This window comes from Odontesthes bonariensis, chromosome 7 (assembly GCF_027942865.1).
Source record: "Odontesthes bonariensis isolate fOdoBon6 chromosome 7, fOdoBon6.hap1, whole genome shotgun sequence".
Lineage (NCBI taxonomy): Eukaryota > Metazoa > Chordata > Actinopteri > Atheriniformes > Atherinopsidae > Odontesthes > Odontesthes bonariensis.
This window is the reverse complement of record NC_134512.1, coordinates 2,386,138-2,398,207: the sequence shown is the minus strand read 5'-3', so window position 1 is coordinate 2,398,207 and position 12,070 is coordinate 2,386,138. Positions and strand designations below refer to the sequence as shown.

Here is a 12,070-nt window from a genome sequence, read left to right as displayed (position 1 = left end):
AGGCTCTGCCTCCCAAACTGGCAGCTGGTTCCACAGAGAGGGGCCTGATAACTGAAGGCTCTGCCTCCCAAACTGGCAGCTGGTTCCACAGAGAGGGGCCTGATAACTGAAGGCTCTGCCTCCCAAACTGGCAGCTGGTTCCACAGAGAGGGGCCTGATAAGTCCTTAAAGATCTCACCGAGCATAGAGAGGATGCATAGGAAGTAAAATAAGTTGTAGGTGAACAGTTTCACCCCAGATTTGTTCAAATTAAATCCATTTGCCTTAAAAAGATACATGCGTTCCCAAAAAACGTTAAAATTATTAATAAAATGCACTGAGTGGTCAGCACATGCTGATAAAAGCCATTTATTCAGTGCCAACAAGCTGCTGAATCTTTCCTCTCCTCCTCTGACGGGTGGTACAGGTCCGCTGATGAATACAGCTGCATTCAGCGAGCTCACTGTGTTAAATAATCCAATAAAGTCCCGTTTCAGAACCTCAGATTGTTGCTTGGACACATCGTTTGACCCTGTATGTAGAACGATGTTTGTCACAGATGGATATTCATCTGCAATTTCAGGAATTCTCTCCTTCATATCGTTGACCATATCCCTTTGGAAAGCAGAGGACTTTAGTGTTCTTACCGCACATCCTTTGTACATCATTTACGGCAGAGTCACCCACAATCAGAGTTTCAGGCCCAGCCTTTAGCTTTCCCTTTGGCCTTTTACTTTCTGACAGGTTTTCAGTCCTTGCCTTGCTGCTTTGGGATGGATGGTCATCCAATAGAGATCCAGAGTCCTTCAATATCAGAATCAGAATCAGAATACCTTTATTGTCATTGTACATGGTACAGCAAAATTTAAAGCCACCAAAACAGTGCAAAGAGAAAATAAATTTTTTTTTTTTTAAATATACATAAATATGTACAATAAGGGAAGGGTGTAAGATGCAACAGTTTTTGTTACGGTAAATAAAATAAATAGAATAAAATATGGTGTTAGTGGTGATAGATAAATAAGGTGTAAGTAAATTCAAGTAAATAGATATATTGCACACAACAGTTTTTGGCCATAATTTTGGATATTGCACAAGAGTAGGGAATTGTCCAAAGGGATGATCAGTGAGTGTCAGAGTTGAGACTGATTATGGCTTTGGGGAAAAAGCTGTTTTTAAGTCTGCTTGTCCTTGTCCTGATGCACCTGTAGCGCTGCCCTGAGGGCAACAGGTCAAACAGGGCAGAGCCAGGGTGGGAGCTGTCTTTGGAGATTGCCTTGGCTCTGCTGAGGCAGCGGGAGGTGTAAATGTCCATCAGGGAGGGGAGAGGGCAGCCGATGATTTTCTGTGCTGCCTTGACGACTCTCTGCAGCCTCTCCCTGTCAGCGGCGGTGGAGCTGCCGAACCATACTGTGATGCAGTATGTCAGCAGGCTCTCGATGGATGAGCGGTAGAAGGTCAGCAGCAGGTTGGAGTTGAGGTTGTGCTTCCTGAGAACTCTCAGGAAGTGTAGCCGCTGCCGAGCCCTCTTGATGATGGCTGTGATGTTCTCTGACCAGGAAATGTTGTCAGAGATGAGGATGCCGAGGTATTTGAACGTCTGGACCTGTTCCACGCGCTCGCCATTGATGTAAAGGGGGGCTGTATCAGTGCTGTGCCTCCTGAAGTCGATGATGACCTCTCTGGTTTTCTTGGTGTTCAGAGAAAGGTTGTTCTCTGAGCACCACTCTGCCAGCTTCAGGACCTCCTCCCTGTGAGCAGCCTCATCTCATAGTGGAGCAAATCTGTTCTGCAGTAGCTAAAGAAAGCCAGGCTGAATCAGGAAAGCGTCGCTTGAACTAACACCATCTCCCAATTAAGCCTCAAGTCGTTCCACGAAGATATTTTAGCTGCATCTCAGTAAGGCTAATCCAAGCGAGGCTTACATAGCCTGGCTATGTGCGAGTGCACGAGGAACGTAAGAAGCCCTGACGAGTGGATGGTGGAAAAACGGAGATGGCAGAAAAGGAGAGCAAGACAAGAGCTTAAAAGTGTCATCACCAGAAATGGTAATACAGCTGCGATCAATAAAGCGAAGAAACGGCATGGCTAACAACTGCAGACAGACTAAATGCGTAAGTTATGAAAGTTTCATACAATTGTCAATTGTTAGACATTTATTTTACTGTCCTCATGTATTTATGGTCTCCACTTTGTGTTTACATAAAGCATGCTGGCCCTTCTCAGTTTATTAATAACCCAATAATCAACACACATCATCATACTTTGTGACTATATTATCCTGTGTGTGTGACCCAGATATTATTTTTTCACTGTTACATCTCAACAGGATCAATCTTAACAGCCAAAAGCGTACCTGGCAGCAGGTGAAGGTAAAGTACAGGAACATATTTCAGAGTGGTAAGTAGCCTTTTCAACACAACTTGAACTCAAACTTGTCATTATTGTACGATTCATGCAAAGTGTTAGAAATGTGTTTTTTACATTTAAATTCACAGTGGGATGCCATGACCTAACGTGTGGAAAGTTATAAATCATCTCTGTCCATTTAGCCTTCTTACACTTGCTCTGACTTAAACTGCTACTGTGTCAATGCTAAATTATGAAAAGAAGTTCTAACTCAAAGGTCACAACAATAAGGATCAATGGAAATATGTGTCTGTATAGGTCCCTCACTGTGTCAGGAGAAACTGAGTCCTTTCAGGCACTGGAACCTCCAGGGACTCAAGGAAGAAAAGACTTCAGCCTGAAAAGTTGTCCACAAGACAAAATGTATAAAATATGAAGTATACTATTAATTTAAGATAGCTCTGTCAGAAGTCAGCCATGGTGCCTGAGAACTTTAAGCAATGAACCTGTATTTAATTTGGCCTAAGGTCATTTCTATCCGTGCCCTTGTTGTAGCATGTGCATGTGCATGTGCATGCCCTTGTTCCTGGATCAGGATATGGCGTGAGGAGGTACGGCCAGCATGCATAGCCTCTGTCCCCAAGCAGGACACCATTGAACTCTCCTGCAGAATAAGAGAAATGTTGGATGGATATACATGTGTTAAGACTTGGCAATTTGATGCAATATGTGCCTTATATGGCTATCTATAATAAAGTATGATGAGCACTTTAAATTCCTTAAGATGACCTCTACACCTGACCTCTCATTAGATTACCAAAATTCTGCCTATGCTACACCTTACTTCAAAAGTACACTCCCTCAGGTCAGTAAAATTCTTGCGCCTTGTGCAAACCTCTGTGCCAGTGAGGATGCTCGGAAGATCCTAGAATCATGAACTGATCCCGGCCATTTAGCCTCAATGTTGGAAATGAAATGACCTCCATCACAGATCATCTGTATGCACGGAGGATAGGAGTCAATGATGAGGTTTCACAGGGCATAAATGTAACATTACTCAGCATTACTCAAAGGGGTTGATGTGGTATTTTTCAAAATGAGAAATCCAGTTCAGAGTCTATGGACAATTATTCCCAAGTGTACCTGTACATTTAGGATATGGAAAAATGTTCGGTTTACATAGTCAGCCTCCACGGGTCCAGCAGGAGCCTGGATGCGTACATGGGTACAGTGTAGTGCACCGATAACATGGGGAAGCCTGAGGGAGATGACGAACTTAATGCAAATACTTCAGCCAGTAGGTTGTTTTACATTATCGGCTACTGTAAATGTGGAGCAGCAGCCTGAAAGGACCTGTCCTCCATTTTTCTGAGTCTGGTCCTGGCTGGGTGTAGGTCGGGTGTTTGTGAAATGTGGGACGGAGATGTGATAAGGTATCAATTAGTTTTAATGAATTCCTTGTTCTTTCTAATTTAATTTCATGTTCAGTACTTGTATAGTTGCGTTTCTTTAGTTGCACTGGCACTGACTGATGATTTTGATTTTCCGAGAGGTGTGGTGACATGATAACCGCAATTTATTATTGTTTTGTTTTTTATACAAGGCATGAGTGCAGCGCGGAATTCTACCGGGTGGAAATTTGTTTCGGGAGTCTGTTTCAGCCTGTCGGACATTCTTTGAGACGCATCTGAGCTAAGCTTGAATGTTAGCCTGCCCAGGAGCAGGCTAGTTCAGCGGCATAAGTTACCATGGTTACTCAGCGGGCATTCAAATAAGCCCTTTTGGTGGAACGGAACTCTCTCTTAAGCTACGTGCCCACGACAACGGTAACGACAGATAAACGCAGAACATTTCGACAGATGTGCCTATCTTGCACACGGCGACGGCGTTTTTAGGAGTTCAAAACGAAGAAAACGCAAACGCCCTCCAGAGTGGAGATCTTGAAAACGATCCAACCTCTCGTCGCCGTAGGAACAGTTCAAAACGAAGAAGTGCGTTTTTTGCACACGTTAAGTGGGTAGTTCTCCATGAACGACTCCCATATCTCACTATATTTATTTTGGACACTCTCCCAATCCACATTATCTACTGCCTTCCTGGCTTTGTAGTTCAGTATCGTGTTCAGGAGCAACTGGACCTCATCATCTGTCCAAACAAAGTTTGAAGGCGTACTGTTGTTGCCGCCGCGCTTCGCCATTTTCTTCCAACTGACGCGGAGGAAGTAGCCACAAAACAGGCATTTCTCATATTTATTAATATGTAACAATATAACTCATATAACAATACCAAAGGTATTGTTGCTACTGCCACCTACGTCCGGGGCGTGCATACTACATCGGCAAACTGCGAGTTTTATGAGTTTTATACGTTTTCCCTGTTCCCATGGATAGACAGATATCCACCCCCAAGCGCTCGTGAGAACGCAGATAAATTGTGGAGGAAAAAAACGGACATCTGCGTTTATGCTTCAGAGCGTTGTCGTGGGCACGTAGCCTTAGATTAGCCAGAACTATGGAGAAAAGCCTGGCTTTCTGCTAATCCAGCTTTGTGGAATACCCCTCTGTTCACACAAATCAAGGCAGTGACAGATATTTTGGTAAAAAAATAAAATAATAAATTTTAAATAAATAAGATAAATGAATAAATATAAAATAGGGGGGATGAGAGAGACTGAAAGTGGAGGGGGAAGAGAGGGAAGAAAAAAAGGGAAGAAGATAGAGAGAAAGGGGATAGCCTTCAGCTCAGCTCAGCCCATCACTCACCCCAATTTGACACATGCAGTCTATCATAATAAGCCAAGAAGGGGGGCCATATTTTGTGAAAGCTTTTCAAAGAGCCTCTCAGAGTGAATTTTATCTTTTCTAGTTTAATGTGTAGCAATACATAGATTAGCCACCTTGCTCGTAGAGTCTTGTGCCAAATAAGGCCATGAGTGGGTTTGGATCAATGGAAAGACCATAGATCTCACTCAAGGACTAAAAAAACTAACTGTTGTCAGAGAACACGTCCTTAATGCATCTGATTCAATTTTTGTGCCATAGTAGAAATGCTGTGTCAGTGTTAGACGGGGTGAAGGTAATGTTAGAGGTAACCGGAGATAGGATCGACGCTTCTTGTGGGCAGAAATCCTTCCTGAATTGAGACTGAGGTGGCTTTCACGCATATGGGGAGAGATGAGCAAGCTATGGAGCTGAGAGAGATTCTTCTTCCGGCACCAAAATGAGAGGCTGATTGGCTTCCGAATGGTCAGCCCAGAAAAAGTATCTTTTGTATATTGTCCATCCATTATCTATACCGCTGAATCCGTCGATCGGGTCGCGGGCGGGCTGGAGCCTATCCCAGCAGTCAATGGGCGAGAGGCGGGGTACACCCTGGACAGGCCGCCAGTCCATCGCAGGGCCACATAGAGACAAACGAGACAAACAACCATGCACGCTCACACTCACTCCTAAGGACAATTTAGAGATGCCAAACAACCTAACATGCATGATTTTTGGACAGTGGGAGGAAGCCGGAGTACCCGGAGAGAACCCACGCATACACGGGGAGAATATGCAAACTCCCTTTTGTATATTGTTTGCCCAGTAATTGTCATAATCATGCATGGCTGTGTTGTGTTTTGGGTCCGAGTCTTAGGTGGGCTGAGCAGGTGTTCCTGAAAGCCTTGGGCGGAGCCTGGTTTGCTCCTGCCACCACACCTGCTACTCATCGTTCCTCGTTAAGACGGCCTTATAACAGCTGCAGGAGTAAACAGTCTTCGCCAGATTGTCTCACTAACTTAGTGGTAAATCGGCTCACTCTATTTTCTGTCATAGTTATCTCCTAGTGGTTTTGACTTATTCAGCTTCTGCCTGCCTCGAAAAGTTTTTCCTACACGCTGGTTCTCTGGTACCAACCTGTACATGAGTCTGGACATCCCCGACATCCACAAATCCACACCCGCCTGCCCTCCTAGCCTCCAGCCCGGATTCCTAACCGACATAGCCAATACCCTCTCCTCCACCACGGACACCTGCTCTCGTAAAAGTGAGGACTATTTACTCCTCTCTTGGGTTATTTGTCTCACATCACGGAGGACTGTTCTAACCATCTCCTCCCATCTACAGAATCCTCCCGTGCTTGGAAATCTCCACCACTAAGCATTACTCTGTTTGGGAGCAGGTCGTTTAGGCCATTGGCGTTTAGGCCGCAGTCGTTTAGGCCAGGCTACCTGAGCAGCTGAAATCTTTATTATTGTACATTCGTTATTATAAGATATAAGTCAGCTCTACTGGTCTGTCTGGGTAGCCTACATATCTATGGTAAATTATTTAATAACCAACTTTAGTGTGGAAACGTTTTTTTTATTTAATAAATGGTGATTTACAAATTCATAAAATTGTGGAAATAATCATCCGCATTGCCACATTCGTTGGACAATAATGCTGTAATTATTTAGAAGCCCGTTAGATTTGCGCGGTTTGTGAGAATTAAAATAGTGATTTATAAGATAAGCATGCATTGTCATCGAAAGGGTGACTGATCTGAAACACCACATTCGTTGGACAATAATTATTAATACCTAATAATTTGTTATTCAGAAGCCAGTTTGATTCGTGGTTTGTGAGAATATTTTTGGAATCCTGATCACATCATTTCCGCAGTAGCTGGGGCGTGTACAATTGCTTCCCTGGTTTATCTATTTTTAGAGAGAGCGCGCGAAAATGTACAGATGGCTGGTTGGCATGTGTGTCATTGATCTGCGCGGATAGTAATCGCTCTGCATACAGAGCTGCAAGTGGCTTTGATGGGTTAACATTCCATACCCTCGCCTTGTTCACAGCTGGCACATTTAATTGGTCTACGCCAGCACTAATCGCCCGGCATACCAACACCTACCTCTAGTCAGGTGAGAGTGGTTTCGATGGCTTGGATGGCTAAACTATATATGAACACATGTTCACTAAATGTTGGCCATGTTTATTTTGCAGTTATTCATAGGATATAAACATTAAACATTAAAACACACACAAGCGCACGAAAGACGCTTAAGAGAACTGCGAGTTGCTCGGAAATTGGAAGAGGAGATGCAAAACTGCCAACAAACGTTGTGTGAAAATAAACCACATGCACACATTTGTTGGACAATAATGCTGTAGCCTAATCATTTAGAAGCCCGTTTGGCGGTTTGTGAGAATTAAAATAGTGATTTAGGCTATAAGATAAGCATCTGCATTGCCATCAAAAGGGTGACTGATCTGAAACCACCACATTCGTTGGACAATAGGCCTAATTATTAATAATAATTCGTTATTTAGAAGCCCGTTTGCGAGACTTGGCCTGCAAACCACTTACATGCTAGAGAGCCGGGGCCCACGAGTTCCTGCGGGATGTCATGTCCCTGCCGTTCCTGCCTGCGGAACACATTCCCGCCGTCTGGGACAGACTGAAGCCCAGGGCCAGCACACCCGCTCTGCAGAGCTTCACCAGGTACATGGACAACACGTGGTTGAACTCCACCATCCACCCACCCACCACCTGGAGTGTCTTTAAGAAGACGGTGCGCACCAACAATGACGTGGAGGGATGGCACGCCGCCTTGAACAGGAGGGCTTCTGGCAAGAGCAACCTTCCGTTTTACGTCCTGGTGCCTCTCCTGCAGAAGGAGGCATTGCTTGTGCACCTGAACATCAAGCTGGTCAAGGAAAAGAAACTCTCCCGCACCCAGCGCTTGGGCAACAGACTTTTGCAAGAGAGGTTGTTCGATGCGTGGACGAGGTTTGAAAAGGGGGAACTGAGTGCTGACGGAGTTCTGCGTTCCTGTAACGGCTTCGCCCCAGAGCCCGCACCGCCACTGCCAAGCAACTGACCCACACAGATCGCTTAGACACGAAAGAGGACTTTCTGCGAGTTGCTTGGAAATTGGAAGAGGAGATGCAAAACTGCCAACAAATGTTTGTGTAAATAAATCACATGCACAGTAAAAAAAAAAAAGGGAAAAAGGGAAAAAGGGAAAAAAAATATCTATATTAACTGTGTCATGTAGATATGTTGTAAATAAGGTCATTTTTTTTACTTTGACTCAGCCACTTTGATAGACCTATTTGGTCTGTATTTTGCACTGGAAACATTTCTTAACTTAAAGGCGATGTAAACAATTTGTACTTTTGCACTCTTGCTGGAATAGCCTACAACCACTTTTTACCTTTGCTGATGACACACTATTTTATTGCCTGTACAGCCTATGGCTCCCTACACTTTGTGCCTTTTCTTTCCTTACTTGGGATAAATAAAGTGTTGATTTTGATTGATATGGTGCTGTTTTCCTTTCATATTCCTTTTATATTCACTTTATCGAATTAGCCTGTTGGATGCAGAGCAGGTAGGGGCATAAAAAAAACCAAAGGCCACGTCCCATCTTAGGGCAATTGCCCTTGTACAGTCAACCTAAACAACAATTTACTATTCGTCCAAACATAATTGTATGACAGTAATATTTCAAATAAAATACAATTTAAGCAGAATATATAGGCCTACAAATAACTGTAAAATAAACACATATTTAGTGAATTTGTGTTCACGTGTATCAACCACGTCCCATGTCGCAAACGGGCTTCTAAATAACGAATTATTATTAATAATTAGGCCTATTGTCCAACGAATGTGGTGGTTTCAGATCAGTCACCCTTTTGATGGCAATGCGGATGCTTATCTTATAGCCTAAATCACAATTTTAATTCTCACAAACCGCCAAACGGGCTTCTAAATGATTAGGCTACAGCATTATTGTCCAACAAATGTGTGCATGTGGTTTATTTTGTTGGCAGTTTTGCATCTCTTCCAATTTCCAAGCAACTCGCAGTTCTCTTAAGCGTCTTTCGTGCGCTTGTGTGTGTTTTAATGTTTAATGTTTATATCCTATGAATAACTGCAAAATAAACATGGCCAATATTTAGTGAACATGTGTTCATATATAGTCTAGCCATCCAAGCCATCGAAACCACTCTCACCTGACTAGAGGTAGGTGTTGGTATGCCGGGCGATTAGTGCTGGCGTAGACCATTTAAATGTGCCAGCTGTGAACAAGGCGAGGGTATGGAATGTTAACCCATCAAAGCCACTTGCAGCTCTGTATGCAGAGCAATTACTATCCGCGCAGATCAATGACACACATGCCAACCAGCCATCTGTACATTTTCGCGCGCTCTCTCTAAAAATAGATAAACCAGGGAAGCAATTGTACACGCCCCAGCTACTGCGGAAATGATGTGATCAGGATTCCAAAAATATTCTCACAAACCACGAATCAAACTGGCTTCTGAATAACAAATTATTAGGTATTAATAATTATTGTCCAACGAATGTGGTGTTTCAGATCAGTCACCCTTTCGATGACAATGCATGCTTATCTTATAAATCACTATTTTAATTCTCACAAACCGCGCAAATCTAACGGGCTTCTAAATAATTACAGCATTATTGTCCAACAAATGTGGCAATGCGGATGATTATTTCCACAATTTTATGAATTTGTAAATCACCATTTATTAAATAAAAAAAACGTTTCCACACTAAAGTTGGTTATTAAATAATTTACCATAGATATGTAGCCTACCCAGACAGACCAGTAGAGCTGACTTATATCTTATAATAACGAATGTACAATAATAAAGATTTCAGCTGCTCAGGTAGCCTGGCCTAAACGACTGCAGGGGGGCCTAAACGACTGCGGCCTAAACGACCTGTATCCCTCTGTTTCTTACCTTGTATTCCTTCCGGTCTGCATTGGAGTTTCTAATTCCTGATGGTTTGAGCTCAAGCTGTGACAGCAATAGTGAAGGAAGTTAGGGAGGGCCAGTCCTCCTAATTTTTTCAGTCTCTGTAGGAAGGCTTTTCTGATGCGATGACCCTTATTACCCCACACAAAAGATAGAATTATTTGTCCAGGCTATTGAAAAATAATTTCTTAATAAATATGTGAATGTTCAAAAGTAAATAGAGAAAACGGGGAAGTACAGTCATCTTGATTAAATTGATCCTGCCTGCCAGAGATAAGGGGAGAACGGACCACCTCATCAAATCTTCCTTACATCTGTCCAGTAGCTGGCCAAAGTTTCAAAAGTGCATTAAAAGAGCATGTGACCAATATTCCTAAATAGTTAAAACCGTTTAGAAATCAGAGTTGTTGTTTTTTTAAGCTCACTTGAAAGAAAAGATAAAAAGACAGACACAGTATGTCCAGAACTACTGCAGAAGCCTGCCTGCATCTAGCACTGCATGAAAAGTAGGATTTTCGTCCCCGTAAACGCCCGAAAATCTCCCTAATTTTCGGCAGTTAACGACAATTTACAGCCTGCGAACGTGGCGTTTGTCTGTGCCACAAATTGTCGGAAACGTACCATGCTCGCGGCTCTAATTAGCATATGAATGCAGAAACTGCGCGCCTGGCCACTACTTTTCAAACAAGTAAAATCACTCGTAATTGGTTGGCAGAGCTACCAGTAGGCAGGCTCATAAATGTAAACCCCAATAATAAATTATATTTATTATTATAATCATATATTTATTATTTAATTTATATGCTATGCTATTATGCTGTATATCATTGTTCTCTTATGTAGGCTACTATACAACATGATTGAATTTATTGAGGCAAGGAACTTTTACCAGAAACACGTTTATGCAAAGAAAGAGCTTTATTTTTTTTTTAAAAACACACACACAGGAGATCTACCCACACAACATGTATGGGTAGCTGACAAAGAGCCCAAAATCCTGGCTACAACTGTGTGAACTGCGGCTCTGCAGCCTCGGAGCAGTAGGTGACTGGCGGCGTTCTGTGCGAGGGCTGGCCGTGTGGTGGGTCGCTCTGTACTTCGGAGTCCCCTCCAATCGCGACTGCAACGTAGTACAGAGTTCGGAGAGGTCCTGGCTACGGAAGGAGGGAGAACGAACTATCCATCCAGACACCCCGCCAACAGTACAGTCTTCCTCGTCGGACATCAGGTCGACTGTAGCGGACTTCCAGAGTTCCTCCTCGGCCGCTACTAGCACACTCTGTCTCGCTTCCAACAGCTGTAAAAAACAAATCAATAAAGGCAATCAGCACTGTGCTATGCACTGCGTATGGACACAACACATCTATCAATGCATCTGAAAAATAGTCAACAAAAAAGTCTTACCCTCTTTCTTCTCGACCTACTCCAAGCTGAAATCTTCGCAGCTTCCGCCTGCTCTGCAAGTCCTGGCTGGTTATATCGGAAATTCCGGCGTATGCTTTTAAAGTACGTCTTACAGGCCGCTGGAAAACAATTAAATGAGAGTGGAATTAATAAAAATCAAACGTAAGTCACAGTAACATCAAGCAAGGAAGGAGAACCAGTAAAAAAAAAAAAAAAAAGTTACTCGCACACAATTTCGTCATTATCAGCATCGTGTAAATCTGGACTTGCAGACATAGCTCCTAGCAAAAAAGAGGTGACGGCCTCGTTGTGAGGAGAGTTTTGCCTGTGAACACAAATCATACAGTTAAGATCGGTATCTATTAACGTGTCCATTTCCTTATACAGAAGAATGAAAGCATATTATTTAAATCTTACCCTTGCTCCGGATCGTAGCGCCTAGTATTGGTCTCCGAGTTGTGAAGGCGGCGTACGGCTTCCTGTAAATTACAAGACAAAAAATACACTTTAATAAAGAAACTTACACTGCTTCTGTTGTTCTTTTGCAAGGCTACTAGGCTACTTTTAGCTTGGGCTACCAA

At 43.1% G+C, this 12,070-nt stretch overlaps 1 long non-coding RNA gene across 1 annotated transcript; it reads right to left on the bottom strand.

The window, feature by feature from the left end:
- Window positions 1-11,088: 11,088 nt before the first annotated feature.
- Window positions 11,089-11,810, bottom strand: LOC142384578 (uncharacterized). Its single transcript, XR_012770071.1, has 3 exons — window positions 11,719-11,810; window positions 11,490-11,608; window positions 11,089-11,382 (listed from the first exon to the last, which is right to left on the bottom strand). It is a non-coding gene; the product is annotated as an uncharacterized LOC142384578 (long non-coding RNA).
- Between the last annotated feature and the right edge of the window lie 260 nt (window positions 11,811-12,070).